Raw genomic sequence first — 17,263 nt, 5'->3', positions numbered from 1 at the left:
GAGGATTTCGGTTCCTCTCTCCTCTCCCCATGTCCCAGTTAAGATGTCCTATGCTTGCTTAAAGGACAAGCGTCCGAGGATTCTGGCTCCTCACTCCTTCCCCTGTGTTCCTTGCCTTGTTCCCTCTCCTTTGTTGTGCCCTGTATCATGTATGTCTTGTATGGTTATGTTCCTTGCTCGGTCTCCCTGTTCCTTGCTCTGTCCTCCTTGCTCTGTCCTTGCTTGCTATGTTTCTGTTGATACTATGCTTAGCTTCCATACTCCCAGCCTGCAGCACCCTGTCATGAGTCTAGTGCTATGTCTCATGCCTGCTCCAGGGTCCCTGCAGGATATCTCCAAGTTTAGTTCGGATTTCCACATCCAGTCAAGTTTGGTTCTGCCTTGTTCTGGACATCATCAGCTGCTATGTCAGGGCGCTGGTATGTGGCTGCACAACCCTAGGTGCTCAACACCTGGGTGAGTGCGGTCGCCCTCCACCAGGCCCTGTCCTGAGTTTCCGCTCCTGCACCGTAACTCCTTAACACAATCTTTGGGCGCGCTGGGTCTTTACAGTCGTCTGTATGGACCCGGTTCCTGACAACATAGCTGTAATTTTCTCAGTGGAGGGATAAAGAATTTAAATAAAATATACAGTAAACCATTTGGAAACAATTTTGCTTTGTTTCTCATGAGAAATCAATTATTTGTTTAAGCCACTTAAAAAGGAATTTAAAGTTACATACAGAGAATATGCTGGCCAATGCAAAGTAGGGCTATTTTAGGAAGGAGCCCAAGGGAATGTAATTTCTAAAATGTGCGTTGAATATTTCACCACTGCAAATATTCTGCATACATTTTAAAAACAATGTGAGCTTTTGCTTACAGACTTGTTATTAGCCAGGCTGGGGACCTGGACTGTATTTGGAAAATAGTCTTCAATGAATGTTTATACAGCTACGTGTTTTTGATTATTTTTTTTTTAGATTGACAAATATGTTTACAATTTAGGAGACAGGCAACAATATCTTATGGCAAGATTATTTTTTTGTAGATAACTAGTGATTTGCACACAGTATCATTTTGCAGGGGTTTTGTAAAAGCAAAATATGGCAACTCGCTGTAACGTACCTGACTGCTGGTTCCTCCGGGTCCGCGGATCTTCAGCCGCCGCGGAGAAGAGGGAGACCGCCGGCTTCATCACAGCGGCATCAGCCGCCACGGAAGAGGGGGAGACCCCCCACCTTGCCGCAGCAGCCTCAGCCGCCACGGAAGAGGGGGAGACCCCCCACCTTACCGCAACCGCCACAGCCGAGAAGGGGGAGACCCCCCGCCCTACCACAGCAGCTTCAACCGCCGCTGAGGAGAGGAAGACCCCCCTCCTCCGCAGGACAGCTTCTGCCGCCGCGAGGACGGGGAAGACCCCGCAACTCCACACGGCAGCCGCCGCCTTCTGGAGACTGGTCCGGTCCTGCCGAGCGTACACGCTCTTCTGCACGCCACCTAGTGGCGCCAGCCGGTACTACCGGTCCTTTTAGAAATTTGAGATCTCGCCAACCCCAAGATGGCCGCGGACCGGAAGTGACGTAACGGCATTTTGAATTCATGGCGGGAAAATGCTAATTGAAGTCTGCACTTCCTCTTTCTATTTAAGAGCCTCTGAAACCTTCCAACCTTGCCTTCTGATGGTTGTACCTATCTTGTATAGTGTCATCTCAGTATGCGTTCCTGTTACCGATTCCTGGCATCTGACTCCGGCTTACCTCACGACTATCCTGACTTCTGGCTTCCTGACCTCGGCTTACCCTGCAACGATCCTGACTTCTGGCTTCCTGACCCTGGCTTGCTCATTGGCTATTCTATACGGGACTCTGGTGTTCTGTCTATTGGACTTGCACACGCTGTTCTACCTGATTACAGGTTCTACCTTACGCTGTGCGTGACACTCACCCCTGATATACACATTTCTGCCTGTAGCTCGTCCGCTAGTTAAGTGCTCATCTTATTGTCTAAAAGGAAGCATTTTAATACAAATAAGAAATTAAGAGTTAGAACTTATAATTTAAAGCTAAAGGGTGAAAAAATGAGAATTGATGTAGGGTTATAGATTTTTGGAATCAAGGAACTGATATGTATGAAGCTACCCCTGAAAACCATAATACGTTAAAAATTACTTGAAAAGGGTCATGTGGGTTAGATGGGCCAATCTGTTCTTTTCTATTTTCACTACGTATCTTTTTTTAGCCAAGTTGCATTCATGTTGCATTCGCTTTGCCCTTTTTTCTGCATAAGTCTGGCAAAATCTAATAAGTAAGTAAAGCATACAACATTTTTATGAAACTTCTATAATTGATTAATTGAACTTAAAAATTATTTTCATTTCGGTGGGAAGTAGAGGAAAGATGTAGCGGATGACGTGGTGACAGCACTATGTCCTCAGTGGTGTATCTTAGGCGTGATAGAATGTCATGGGGAAAAATGCTGATCTATTTCACCCGATACAAAGTATCGCTGGGGGGTGCTGTAAGGCAGTCGTTCAGGCATAATGCGGGCTACCCAACAAGGTGGAGAAATGCTTGATGCCCGCGTGAGCGGCTTGCAGACAACCTCAGCATTATATAAGGAAATTCAACTTATAATTTGTAATTATATAAACTATTTTTTGCGTTATTACACAGAATGAATGCATCAGAATATACTCTAATCTGCATTAAAACTACAGACTTCATAAATAAATAAAACCATTAGAGGCTGGGACAATAAGGATTGTACTTAAAAAAGTAGAATTACTAACAAATTTTTTTGTAATTTCGGCTTTTCACATGTCAGGCACTTTAGTTATAATAACTTCTTAAAATCATCAACTTAGTACATTGTGTGGAAAGACATTTGTTGTTAAAAATCCTGGGGTTTGCTTTACCTTGCTTCTCAAATATAAATTATATGTAAAGTCACGGCTTTCAGATTTTGTTTCACCTACCTTATTCCAGAAACTGAAGTAAATTTCTCTAAAAGTGAACAACTACCACAATTACATAAACCCATGTGAACTTGTTTTACAAATTACCGGTATATGGGAACTTTCTAAAACAATTATAAAAAATCTAAAATAATTCGGCAAACATTCTAAAATACATAGATATTATTTTGAAAATATTAAAACTACCATAAACCACATTTTTAAAAAATCCTATGCATGATGGATGCCATTTGTTTATGCAATACTTCTACAATATGTAACTTTATCAGATGCAAACCTAGTGATAAACTTATAAAGGTTGTAAAAGGAATTAGTATCTGTGAAGAACCTATGTCTGATCTTCACTGTTATTATTATTATTATATTTATTTGTACCGTTTGAATGTGGCTGCAGCTCCAGCCTTCAAAGAGACGATCCTATAATCTGGCTGGGGCTCTTAATCAGCCAACACAGCCCTGTCTGCCCAGACGGCACCCGCACTACAGGGGGGATAACACAGGTGGGGGAACCCATTGTATCCCTTAATCCCCTCACCTGATACATCCCCTGTATACCGATGGGATTTGTGAGGGGATGTGGCTGATGGGATTTGTGAGGGGATGTGGCTGATAGGATTGGGGGTTGGGTTCGGTGCACAGTGAATGTAGATTGTATATAAGTTCTGCGTGTTTGTAATAAAGAGAGTTCTGTTTTTAACCTCAAAGCATGAAGTGCTGTCTCATGATTGAGGGAAGTGCTGGTCTGTGACTGCTTTCTTCGGACAGCCACAGCGTGTCCGCTTACTGGGAGAGGGAAGGAGCTGACGGGCGGATGTGTCCAGTCTGGGGCACAGGACGATCCGTCACATTGGTGGCAGCGGTGGGAACTACTCCTTCCAGACCAGAGCGGACCAAAGCAACTAGCCGCAGAACAAAGTTATACCCTGGCGAGGAAGAGCCAAACGGATACACAGATGGAGTGGATTGAACAGTCACTGGGATGCGGGGTGACTTGGAGGGGAGATGAGACCCTCGAATCGGAGACTCCAGTATGGGGGTTTGAGAGACGGACCCGAGCCCGGCTCGTGGGATGCAGAGCGGCCCTAGAAAAGTGGAGCGCCCACCAAGGTACACATCTGCCCACCCTAGAACAACGAATCAGGGACCAGGTGAATGGGAGGCTCTACTTGTTCGGGGGACCTGCGTCTCCAGGTGAGGTTGCAGAGCTAGAGAAGCTGGTCCGACAGGAGATTGGGCTCGAAGAGGAGTACCGAGCCATATACTGGGAAGCCCGAGGCCCACAGCGAAAATCCAGAAAGCCCCATTCTCCGGAAGGGATGGATGTTGGCGGGCCTGGCCTGTTGTGGGAGGCATTCGAGGAAAGGGATGTCTTTGGCAATGGCAACATGGACCGATGGTGGGACATTAGTGACAAGCGCCGGAGAGCCCTGCCGCCCACTGCAACAAGTGAACTCAGCCAAGACCTTGAGAGACTAGTAGACAGAGAATGGTGCCTTGAGGCAGAATACTTGGCTCTTGAGGGGCGCTACGCCCTGCAGTGTGAGCCGACAGATGTCACAGAGCGAGCTCCGGAGGCCGCTCACTGTAATTGGCAAGCCTCCGGACTTGAAGGTTCAGCCACTCTGCCCCTGGTATTGCAGCCAGAGCCCAAAGAGGTGAAAGTGGGCAATCACTTTTGGGAGGAAGTCTTCCGGGCGATTATGGACCGCATGCAGTCGCCGGAATTTGAGGCAGCAGTCTATGGGTTTCCACTAGAGGCGGCAGAAGCGCCAACAACAGGGCAGAGGGACGCTGTTCTCTGCCCAGCACCATGCGCCCCTCCTGCTCCGGCTGAAGCGCCGGCAGCGGGGCAGAGTGCCACTGGCCTCTGCCCCCCCCACAGTGAAAGGTCCCTGCCTGCTAGCAGGGACCCACCAGACCAGTGCGACGCGATCCTCTGCCCAGCACCGCAAAATGCCAGACCGGCAGAAGAGCCGGCCACGGGGCAGAGTGCTGCTGGCCTCTGCTCATCCCCCAGCACAGTGTACCCGCCGGCTAACGAGGACCAACCAGAAGTGCTGGCACCCGGAGAGAGAGTCGCTGACCTCTGTCCTGCACCAGCAATCCTCGCTCTGGCTGAAACGCCAGCAACAGGGCAGAGTGCTGCTGGCCTCTGCCCGCCCCACAGCGAAGGGTCCCAACCTGCTAGCATGGAACCACCAGCGGAAGAGCTGGCCACAAGGCAGAGTGACGCTGTTCTCTGCCCAGCAACGTTCCCTGCACCAGCAGAAGCACTGGCAACCGGGCAGAGCGTCACTGACCTCTGTCCTGCACCAGCAATCCTCGCTCTGGCTGAAACGCCGGCAACAGGGCAGAGTGCTGCTGGCCTCTGCCCGCCCCACAGCGAAGGGTCCCCACCTGCTAGCATGGAACCACCAGCGGAAGAGCTGGCCACAAGGCAGAGTGACGCTGTTCTCTGCCCAGCACCGTTCCCTGCACCAGCAGAAGCACTGGCAACCGGGCAGAGAGTCGCTGACCTCTGCCCTGCACTGCTTACACCCCCATTATCTGGCGCTCCCCAGCACGAGCATCCGGGAGGGGGCGCAGGCGGCGACCCTCCCCAGCGGCTGTCACCAATTATGGGAGGAAGGGAAACCGGCACTCCTCCCCAGCGGCATGGTCCAGTGGGCAAAACGAGCCCCAGCTCGGAGAGCCAGGTAGGGGTAAGTGAAACTGCTGCTGCTTTGGAGTGGGCTCTTGTTGTTTGGGTGGGGGAATGTGGAGCTGACTCGGGACAAGCCCGTAGTCAGGGTAACCATGGGAGGGTTCCATCAGGTTGGGAGGGAGCCGAGTCTGGGCTGAGTGCCCAGAGGGGAAAGGAAGCCCTGGAGAAAGGTCTCCCATGCCTGCAGAGGAGACTAAAGAGGGCTGCCCACTGGAGAGGCTTCTGGGCTGGCCTCTTACCCTTTGACTACGGGCCAGGCCTAGGAGCCCGGGTGACTGACATGGGGCTGCCAGGGTGCCCCAGAAGCCACACGCCCGCTCTCCCTACCCCGCAGGACTAGAGACAGTAGAGGCCCGGTCATCCCCAAGCCGATCCGTTAGGGATCTGGCTGTGTCTGCCGGACGTTTGCACAAGAGGGGAGTAATGTGAAGAACCTATGTCTGATCTTCACTGTTATTATTATTATATTTATTTGTACCGTTTGAATGTCGCTGCAACTCCAGCCTTCAAAGAGACGATCCTATAATCTGGCTGGGGCTCTTAATCAGCCAACACAGCCCTGTCTGCCCAGACGGCACCCGCACTACAGGGGGGATAACACAGGTGGGGGAACCCATTGTATCCCTTAATCCCCTCACCTGATACATCCCCTGTATACCGATGGGATTTGTGAGGGGATGTGGCTGATGGGATTTGTGGGGGGATGTGGCTGATAGGATTGGGGGTTGGGTTCGGTGCACAGTGAATGTAGATTGTATATAAGTTCTGTGTGTTTGTAATAAAGAGAGTTCTGTTTTTAACCTCAAAGCATGAAGTCCTGTCTCATGATTGAGGGAAGTGCTGGTCTGTGACTGCTTTCTTCGGACAGCCACAGCGTGTCCGCTTACTGGGAGAGGGAAGGAGCTGACGGGCGGATGTGTCCAGTCTGGGGCACAGGACGATCCGTCACAGTATCCTTATTAATGTTTTACCTCTATATACTGTACTTGTAGCAGCCTGATTTAAGCAGAAAATAGCAAACAGAAAAACCCAAGGTACAAAACAAACATCCAAAAAAGACAAGAAAAAATCAGGAAATAAGACTCAAACTGGCAGAATGACTATAGAAAAATGAATATAGCGTGACTCTGCTACAACTACTACATATAAAGACCCATATATACCCAAAAGAGAGATCCTACTATCGTTGGATAACAGAGTGAAGACAAATGAGTGTAAAAAAAAATCTAGGTATCAAACTCATATTACAACAAGATTTATCCACATAATCTGGAAAAGAAAATTGCAAAATTGGAACAAAAAAAATCCATGATCTGAAGGACAGAACTTGAGGTTACAATTTAAGACTAAGAGGCATACCAAAACAAATTAATCAAGAACAACTTGAAGGTTTTTATCTGAGTCCATTAGGGCCTTCGGAATATGCTAGATGACAACTCTAATTTTCTGGACTGAATGTCAAGACCTTCTACCTTACCAGAATACATCCCCAACGATGTTATTGTTTGTTGCCATTCCAACATTAGTGATCCATAAAATCTCATAAAATCAGGATTTTTCCTGACCTGTCTTACCAAAGGAGGGCTAAGAGAAGATTGTTCACTCCCTATACTGCTTAGGTTGGATGCTATAACATATGGATGGAGTCACACAAAGGATTGCTAATTGTATTCTATTCCCCTGTAAAATTGGAACCTGTAGTAAAGAAAAACTTTAGTGTTACGTTTTCTATTTTTAAAATCACGTCATTCCTAATTCACTGTGGGTTTTGTGGTTGATTAATCACTAGAAGAATATCTTTATTAATAACTTTGACACAGTATTTAATATGATTTCCCATCCCCTCTCTTTCTGTGATTTGGGGAGAGAGGGAAGAGAAGGGATAAAGGTTCAAACCAGTAGATCACTTATTTAAAGCACAATGATTAAATGATAAAATAATAAAATAATGATAAAATAATACATCGCCCCCCAAGGGGGATTAACATTCCCTTGGGTTGGTTAAAACTGATGCAGACAGCATTCTCAAAATGTATATGGTTAGGCCAAAAAACACACTTATGTCTTCATCTGCTTTCTAATAAAAGAAAATTTAGGGACTTGGCGTGCCAGATAGCTCACGCTATTATGACACAGAATTAAAGAAAGAAAAAAAAGAAAATTTGTTATTTGTTAGCTGAATTAGCATCTTTATTTTGTAATTCCAAAGAAAAAACATATCTCTCAAATAATACAGATAATTTAGTACTGTCCCAAATTCTGTATCTGTACATTTAAAAAACCAAATATACCCACTATACCATTGGATATCTTGGTTAACAATAGCGAAAATTTGTATCTAAGGATATGGATTAAAAATGGCATGACCCAAATAGCCGACATCTTAGAAGGTTCTAGGTGGTATTTTGATCCTACAAGTTTCGGGAAAATGTTTTTTGATCCCACCTATGCTAGAGATGTGCTTCAGCTCTAGGAGATCTTATCCATATATGGTGACAATGCCCATTAATTATCAATCTATGGTCTGAGATATCATTTCTTATAGGTAGCTACCAAAATGGTAATAGCTGGAAGTTGGAAATCTTCCACTCCCCTTTCCTGGGAGATGGCTTCCAATGTAAAATGGAAAGAGGTATTGCTCTTCGATAAACATAACTCCACACAAATGCCAATTTGGTCTAAATGGATTGATATTTTAGGAGGATATTAACAGTCTGTGTCACAAATTATTAGAATGATGTAATTATTTATTGATATGATCTACCCATTGATGAGACTAGTAGTATGGTATGGCTTTCTTTTTCTATTATCTATGGCATCATTGTCTCAATGATGCCTGGGTACAAATAATCTGCAATGCGATATTTATATGTATTTTACACAACTCTTAGGTATGCCTTGTACGTGTCTACATACTATGTTATTGTATTTTTCTATATTTATAATAAAAGCTAAAAAAAATAACTTGGTAAAAGTGATACACCCCAAAAAGGAGAGGTTACCAAACTGTGACAAAAGAAATGTTTATTTATTAACTTAATCAGCTGAGCTTAAAATACTGTCTACATGTCAGTCTTTTTAGTGCAAATTTGTTGTGAAAATATCATGAAGACTTTAGTTGAAGTTGATTTCTTTAATTGGGCCAACATAGAAGAAGATTTAAAGTTTCATAATCTTTATAGAACCTCTGAGGTCTCTTCTTCAGGTGGAAGTTAGAGGAAGACATAAGAGACGCCCCTAAAGCTTATGTAACCAGGACCATCTTTAAAATTGAATGAAGCATTTGCTTGACCCTCACCTCTACGCTCCCTAGATGGATGTAACTATGTCTATTGAACCGGTTCCTGTTAGTGACATAAATCTCTACAATACATGAGATAATCTCTAATTATATAATATATAAGATATGTTAGTATTTTAAATAATACTAGAAATTAAATAATGATTTAACTCCTTTTGATCAGAAGACACTGGTCTGCATAGTTACTTGTGGTTCAAATAGGTTCCAGAATCACTGTTCTCTGGTTTAAGTGCAATTCATTTAGTTTATATTTTTCTGCTTTTTTTTCTTACAAGATATTTGTTTTGATTCTTAACCCAAAAAAACAATGATAAAAACATGCTAAAGCTTCCAGTATGTCCAAAACACTCAAAGATTATCTGTCGTGAGTTCAAACCCTCTGCAAAAATAATTTTAAACACACTTTATCCTGTAACTAAAGACTGCACGATTGGTAATGGGCCACACAGCAGCTTAGTAACTTTCGGTGAAGGGTTGGCTTCGGATTCATTAACCCTTTAAATGAAAGAGGTAAAGCGATTGTGCCACTTGTTAACTCATGCTGCAGCGCATCTACCTGCTGCATATTCACAATAACGACATAAGGTTCTATCTCAATTACACAGGCCACTGACCCTGTGAATACCAATATTTTAGCAGAATATTTAGATAAGGCAGAATATTTGTCCTCTGTTGTTTGCTATCTTCTATTTGTATAAAGAGATAGCAAAAAAGACTATATACCACTAAAAAAACAAAAATACAAATTGCATTTGCTACGTTTTTCTTCTTTTACTACGGCTGTCATAATATGTCTGGATTAACCCTTGTTTAAACGGAGAAGTATTGCCTGGGTACTTTCACTCAAAAGGCAAGTCAGCCAGTCCAGCATGTACAAATAATAATAATACAAAACTAGTCATTTATAGGCAAACTATTGTATTATTTTATATTTTATTTCAATGTTTGATTAACCATTAATATGCCTTATTTCGTTTACCACCCCTGACCATATAGGGTAAAGGAAAGCAAATTTTATAGTAATTTTAAAAAACAGTGCCATCTTGATGGATGGAATGTACTGTATCCTTCAGAATTCCACATAAAACAGGACAATCATTTTGGAGCTGCCTTGCTACTAGGATTTATCCAGCCTTGCAAACAGGCCCTGTGACAGGTTTTTTTTTTTTAACATACCAAGGAGTATCATGTCAAATTATCTAATAATTGGTAAAACAGATAAAACATAAGATTACATGAACTAAAAACACATTTATTTCAACTACAATTTTTCTTTCTGCATCATAATGTTTTTTCCGCATTTTGACTGTAATTTCTATACATGGGTAAGCTGACCACAATTAATTCATGGATGGTTCTAAATTAATAACAGTTATTTTGGAACCTTTAATTTATCAGACAAGATCAAGTGATTTCAATTCAGTTCATGGTATTAGTCCTGAAGAAATACACTAAAAAGAAGTATCATGTCATCAGGTTGTTCTAGAATATAAAGGAGTCATGAGACTACTTGACTGAGAAGATGTGCCTCTTGTCTAGACCCTGATACTTGAGTAAAACCTTGAGGTTCGGACTCAAACCACAAGAGGTCCCATGTGTGAGAATTGAGTAAGAAAAGTAGATGGAGCGCTATGAGGATTGTAGCTCTGTCACACACACAAACTTTTTCATAATGTTTGCACAAAAAAATATAACTTCCCATGGATCATCCATTACTTTGAAATTTTCTCGGATATCATCACAATAAAAATGATGTGTAAATTCAAACATCTGAATAACACCTTGACATACATTTGGACATTTTTTTTTCTTAATACCACTAAAAACTGTTATTGTCCTAGGAAAAAATAAATTTTATATATATATATATATATATATATATATATATATATATATATGTCTGTAGTCATGCCTGGGAGCTATCATGAAGATTCTGGGTAGTGATTCTCTTAACTAAGGTACCTGCATTCAAGCAGGGGTATTAGACATTTAGCCATGATAGTCTCATATATGATCACAGCAATGTAGAATTGGAAAAAGTCAGTTTCAGACTCTTACCCTTAGAAATTGCCCCTTTGCTCTGAGACCTGGATTGTGTCAAATCCAGAGAGTTCCCTGGTATGTCTATAGTATCCACTATTTATTGCTGTTCTACTGCTCTCTCTCTCTATTTGTATCTCCAGTCAAGGAACGTGTATGCTTTAATAAATCAATAAATCATTAAATCAATTTACTTGAACTCATAGGAAATTGGAGAAAGAATACTTTTTAAAAAACATTGAGCTTTATAACCTGAAATGCAGATGATTAGATCTTTATAATATATATTATATAGTATAAATAATGTATTGATGTTGAAACACGGATAAAACATGGAACAGATCTATGCAAATCACAATTACAATTTGCAATATATGTCTGAATCTACATTTTTTAGTTACCTGTATTGGCTTTTCTCTTCAGTGCCTTACATTTCACCCTCGATCTCTGTTCTTTATGCTGCTCGCTGTTAAGTGCCTCTGTGAACTGGTGCAACTCAGTCTGAGTTGCTGCTTTTTGTGTCTTCTGAGATGCTTGTGGTCTGACAAGTGCATTGTAAACCCTTGTGTACCTTTTTTGGGTTTTCTTTCTCAGTCTAATTTCCGTGATGAGTTTCGAAATTAGCTTTTTACATGACCCTGTATTTTTTTTTGCCTTCAACCAATAGGTTTTTACTAATAACTCTTTCTTTAACAAAATAATTTCTGTTTATCATTGATTTGATAAAATACCTCCAAACATTCAAAACAGCCAAGTAGGGACACTTTTCTTGGGAAAATACCCTTTAAAGACTTTTATGTGACTATTATTATATGCGATTTGTTAGATATTTATGTAATTGAGTAAGGAATTTAGAAGAATTCTAAGGATTGTTTTTACTGTTTCTATACTTATTATTATGACTTTTTCGGACTTTTCTTTCATACACTCATACCTACCAACCATTTAATACTCCAAAAGGTCAGGGGAGGAAAGAGGGGGAGAATATTTTGTCTCAAACCGGTACATTTGGGAGCTCTAGTACTAGCTTCAGCATCAAATTCTGAGCCCTGTAAGCACGAAGCTCTAGTACTACTCATATGCCTCAATACCTAGGCATTCACAGGGTTTGACGAAAGTATTATGTTTTTCCAACCTCAATGGGGTATTCAAAAATAGAAATTTTGAGTTGAGTTTTGCATAGATAAGGTGGGTAGAGTTTCATTCCTACTGTAGACATTTGCAGGTTATCTAGCTGATAATATTTTAACTTGTTCATTTAAACCATTCATTATTAGAATCCAGATGTGTGCTAATCTGCCATTCAGCTATTGATCTCCATGCACAGCATAATTTGTTACAGAAACCATTGGACAAGCCATTGGTCTCCACGTTGAGACAAATGTATTATAGAAACCATCAGACAAGTCATAAGTCTTTATGCAGAACATAATTTTTGTATTAATAACTGGACAAGTTATTAGTATCCATGAGTAAGAGAATGTTCTAAGCCAATAAATGTGTCGGTAATCTGCATAAAGAGAAAAGAACCTTTGCTGAACCAATCCTTGGGAAAATCATTAGTGTTCATGTAGAAAAAGATTAGTTGTGCCAATCCTTGAGTGAGTCATGAGTCTCCACACTGGACCTCTGAATTCCTAGACAAATCATTGGCTTCTTCATAGTGCAACATTCGTTGTCAGAATTTCTGTTTAAGTCATTGATTTCCATGTAGAGTGGAGCTGGTTTTGCCAATTTCTGGATGAGTCATTTGTCAGATTTAGATGTTAGAAAAAACTGATTTACAGGTGCTTATTTTACATTTTATTGGAAACGTCAAGATTTGTTGATCCCTTTTTAATTTTAATTTGTTGGATAGTTAAACTTTGAGCATATCCTCTGATAATTTTGCATTAAACTTCCCGCATATAGCACCAAAACAAATATAATCAAGTATCATCAGAAAAGTGATCAATCTATTGTGATTCTCACTTCTCACACTGAAAAGATTTAACCTCCCACACAACAGTGGATCGCATAATTTCAGATAAACCACAATAATCATCTCTTCTTTGCACAGTAAAATGGCTTATTTGCAATGGCTATTATCAGGAACCATGAACTTTATTTATGGCAGTAAAGTTCAACAGTAAATCAGTCACATAGAACCTACTAATATTGGAATAAATAAAACTGTATACTTATGCAAAAATTCAATATCTGCATTAGTATAGCTGTGAGCAGAAGAGCTTTACAGATAATTTATCCCAGCAATCCTTAATGATAATATGTTTTTGTGTCTCTAGTTATCCATTAATTATGGATAATATAGTGAATTTCCAGCTCTATTGCTCAGGAGAAGTGCTGTTTAGTTACTGTTATTAGCGGGCTAATTAGATCCTAGTTCCAATACTATTTTTGTTTTATTAACTTGCCTTCAGCCTTTAAATATGCATAGATAAAGAGCTGCAGTAGATTTAAGTAGAATCAAACTGTAACCATAAGATAATAGTTGTTTTGATACATCATGAAACTTTGGTTTGTGGTCTATTAAAAGTAGAGGGGCACTTAAGATCCTGGCATGATTTTACTCCCTTAAAGCTTGGTTTGACCTTGCCTACTTCCATCTGAGTCTAATGGAACATGTCAGGTCACATAAAACAGAGGATAACAACAATTTACAGGAAGATCTCAATCACAATCTACCGTTCAAATTAAAATGTAGCTAATTTCCCTTAAATAACAGTAATCTATAAATATGAATTAATGAACTCCACCGTCATCTAGTCAGTGAAGAACCTACAAGTAATATGTGCTGCATACAAAACCAGGCACTGGCACATTTATTGGTGTAGGAACATTCACCAGAGAAAGGAACAATAAACCTATCCAATAAATTCTGTCAGCAGATGATGGGACTTGTAGAAAGGGTCACCTTTTCATATTTATTGGACCCTGGGTAATCATTTGCTTAAACCCCCCTCCCCCATGTTCCCTAGCATGCAATCACACCCTCCACTCCAACACCAAAAAAACAACAAAAAGTACTTGTCACACCGACCCTGCAGATTAGTAGAAGACTGTCACAGTCTTCCCTACTTCTGATCCTATCGTGACCCCGCGTGAGATGTCCTCACACAACACACGCAGGACAAGGGAGGAGCACAATACCATGTCAATCGCATAGCAAATGAATGGTGCGGGTCTGGCAAGTGACCTTAAACGGATTTCCGAGTCCTGATAAAGGCTGGCCATTGGTATCCAGGTGCCCTGTGCACCCACCTCTTTTTTTTCTTCCCTCATGTAGTTCAGGTATAGATCAACTGAAAACTTACAAGCAAACTCAGTATTCACGGTATGTGAAACAGTAACACAAAGTAGATCTGTGAATGGAAAGGATCACAATAACGCCATATAAAATAGAGCATCTCATGTACAAATACTCATCCGTTTTTTGTACCCAAAAGGCATGACAAAATAAATTTCCATCTCGTGGCATTATTGCATGTACAACAGAAATGTAATGGAATAATGTAGTTCAATTTCTTCTGTATATATAATTATGCCCAGGTCCCATGCTAGATATTGGGCTTCTAATGCACTTGCAGTACATTCATAAATGGCTATGTATTATCACTTAAACAACTTAGCCAATGAGAAATAGAATCTCTCCTCTAGCTATGTCCTATTTGCTGCACATAATATTCAACTTGGAATGATTGAAGATATCGAACTCTAGCACAGACACTGGACAGATGTTTTATGAGATATATTTAAAAACTTACCCTTAGAAACATTTGCCTTGGTATACTTGATCTAAAGTGGCCTGTGGACCTGAAAACAAAGAAATGATATTACTCAAGAGTACAAAACTGTGTTCAGATTGATCTTTTGTCTGGACAAACGGCATATTATTATTACTATTATTATTTATAAAGTGCCAACATATTCTGCAGTGCTGCTTATTGTAGAAAAAAATATATTGTAGAAAAAGGTAGTGGAATAAGTTTAGTCTCCATCGAAAGCCTTCCAACCTACACTTTTATACCCCAGAATACTTACTGACAAAGACCTAACCAGAAAGGTCTATTTGCATCCCATCATAAAATACTCATCATGTAGCTACACAGTAAATTCAGGCTCTTCCAAAGCAGCACAAACACATTGTAATCTTGGATCAAGAACGGATCTACAAAGTATTGCCAGATGAAAATTACACAATTTACTTAGGTTTAAAAAAAATTGTCTCAATAAATCATATATTTTGGGAGTGTACAGAAATTAAATAAAACAATGTGTCAAGCCAGAAAAGCAAATGGAAGAACCTCACTTTTTACATTATTTGTAATTTTCATCAGTAAAACAACATTATGAACCCAATTAAGGTGGACATGTAACAAATCATTTCCCGAAAAACAAAACATAAAAACATGGATTATAATAAAACAAAAATAAAATAATCTAGCCTGCCAGATGTTCATGTGTGCTTGTTCTACAGGACAGCTCTTTACTTATATCGGGTCTTTATAAAAATCCTTTAATCCTGTAAAATATACTTCCACTAATAAACGTATATACTTCCACCGGCCAACTACCTTTAGAACATGAAGTATTATTTGCCTAAATATATATATGAGTTTGTTAAACTAGGATTTGTTTACGAAGAATATATGCCCCCTTTAATGCTTGTTTCTTCTTCTCATTTATATTCTTACTGGTTAAGTTTATGACATTTCTTTAATAAAAGTGTAACAACAAAAATTGTTCTTATAATCTCTAAACAGGTAAAATATGTAGGATTCCATATAAAGATTAGATCCTTAATTAGGAGAACCATCTGGTTTACTTAGTGGAGAAAAAAATCTGGTTCACTTTATATATAATTTTGCTGTGTTTTAAAAGGAGGAACGTGTTTTGTATTCTTTTGACAAATCCAAAAGATTATGTTCATCTAAAACACATAGGGGTACATTCATCCAAAAAATGAGATTAACTTCCAAGATGCAGTATCAATTCACGCCATGCATATTATCTTCTGATATGGAATAACTATGCTACCAGCAAGTTTTGACACTTTGTTGATTCAGCTTCAGAGGATAAGAAGCATGAAGAAATATATGTCAACACGGTGGAAAATAACACTTGTTTATGGAACATACATCAAATTATTACATAAATCAAAGAATCTCATTGTTTATAGACTACCCTCAGAGATTTCAAATGAAAATGATGGAAGCAAAACAATACAAATCATACTTTTTTTTTTTTTTTCCAGTAATGAAACTTGAAATAGCTAGTAGAAAAAAAAACTAGAAGATATAGTGTTATGACTGAGATGGGGACCCTATATACAGGTGGATGTCAGGATATATAGGCCACAGTAAAAAGTCAGAGTCACAAGCAAGCCAGCAAAATTCAAAAAAAGAAGCCCAGAAGTAAAAACAAACAAAAAACCCCCAAAGATTAAGTATTCACGATTCCAAGTTTCTATCCTGAAGGCACCATCGCTATGTAACTTCCGTCAGGGGTTTTACATTTTAAAGGCTGGTATCAGATATATTAAACATGTCTGGAAACTGCAACACTATATGTTTTCACGTTGTAGTCATGCATTCGTATCTAAGGCTGTTAGGCCATTTTGGTTATGGATGTACTTTCGATCAGTGGCATGTGTGCAATATGCACACACGTGTTAGACAGGTGCGTGACTCTGGATTGTGACTCGTGGCATGGAGTAAGAGGTGCTGTTCCGCTCTGACAAAAGATTTTTTGTACTCTCTAATATTTTAATATATTTAGGATCAGAACTATTGTAAACCGACAGGTTCTAGGACAAGTAGGACCTTAGTATACAGCTATATACAGTATCTCACAGAAGTGAGTACACCCCTCACATTTTTGTAAATATTTTATTATATCTTTTCATGTGACAACACTGAAGAAATGATACTCTGCTACAATGGAAAGTAGTGAGTGTACAGCCTGTATAACAATGTAAATGTGCTGTCCCCTCAAAATAACAACACACAGCCATTAATGGAAATAAAATATTTACAAAAATGTGAGGGATGTACTCATTTTTTGTGAGATACTGTATACATAAAGCAATATTTATTAGAAGTAAAATATTCAAAACTATGGGTAATTAAAAAAACAGTTTGTTTTTTTGCCATGTCACTTAATTTTTCTTCCACAGGATAGGCACCCCTTCTAAAACAAAAGTAGTACCCCATATGCTTAAGTTGTTTGGATGTTTGCAAGCCAAAACACTTCTTTACACACT

This window comes from Sceloporus occidentalis, unplaced genomic scaffold (genome assembly GCF_023333645.1).
Source record: "Sceloporus occidentalis isolate IW3139 unplaced genomic scaffold, rSceOcc1.0.p SCAF_82, whole genome shotgun sequence".
NCBI classification, from domain to species: domain Eukaryota; kingdom Metazoa; phylum Chordata; class Lepidosauria; order Squamata; family Phrynosomatidae; genus Sceloporus; species Sceloporus occidentalis.
This window is presented reverse-complemented; position numbering follows the sequence as displayed.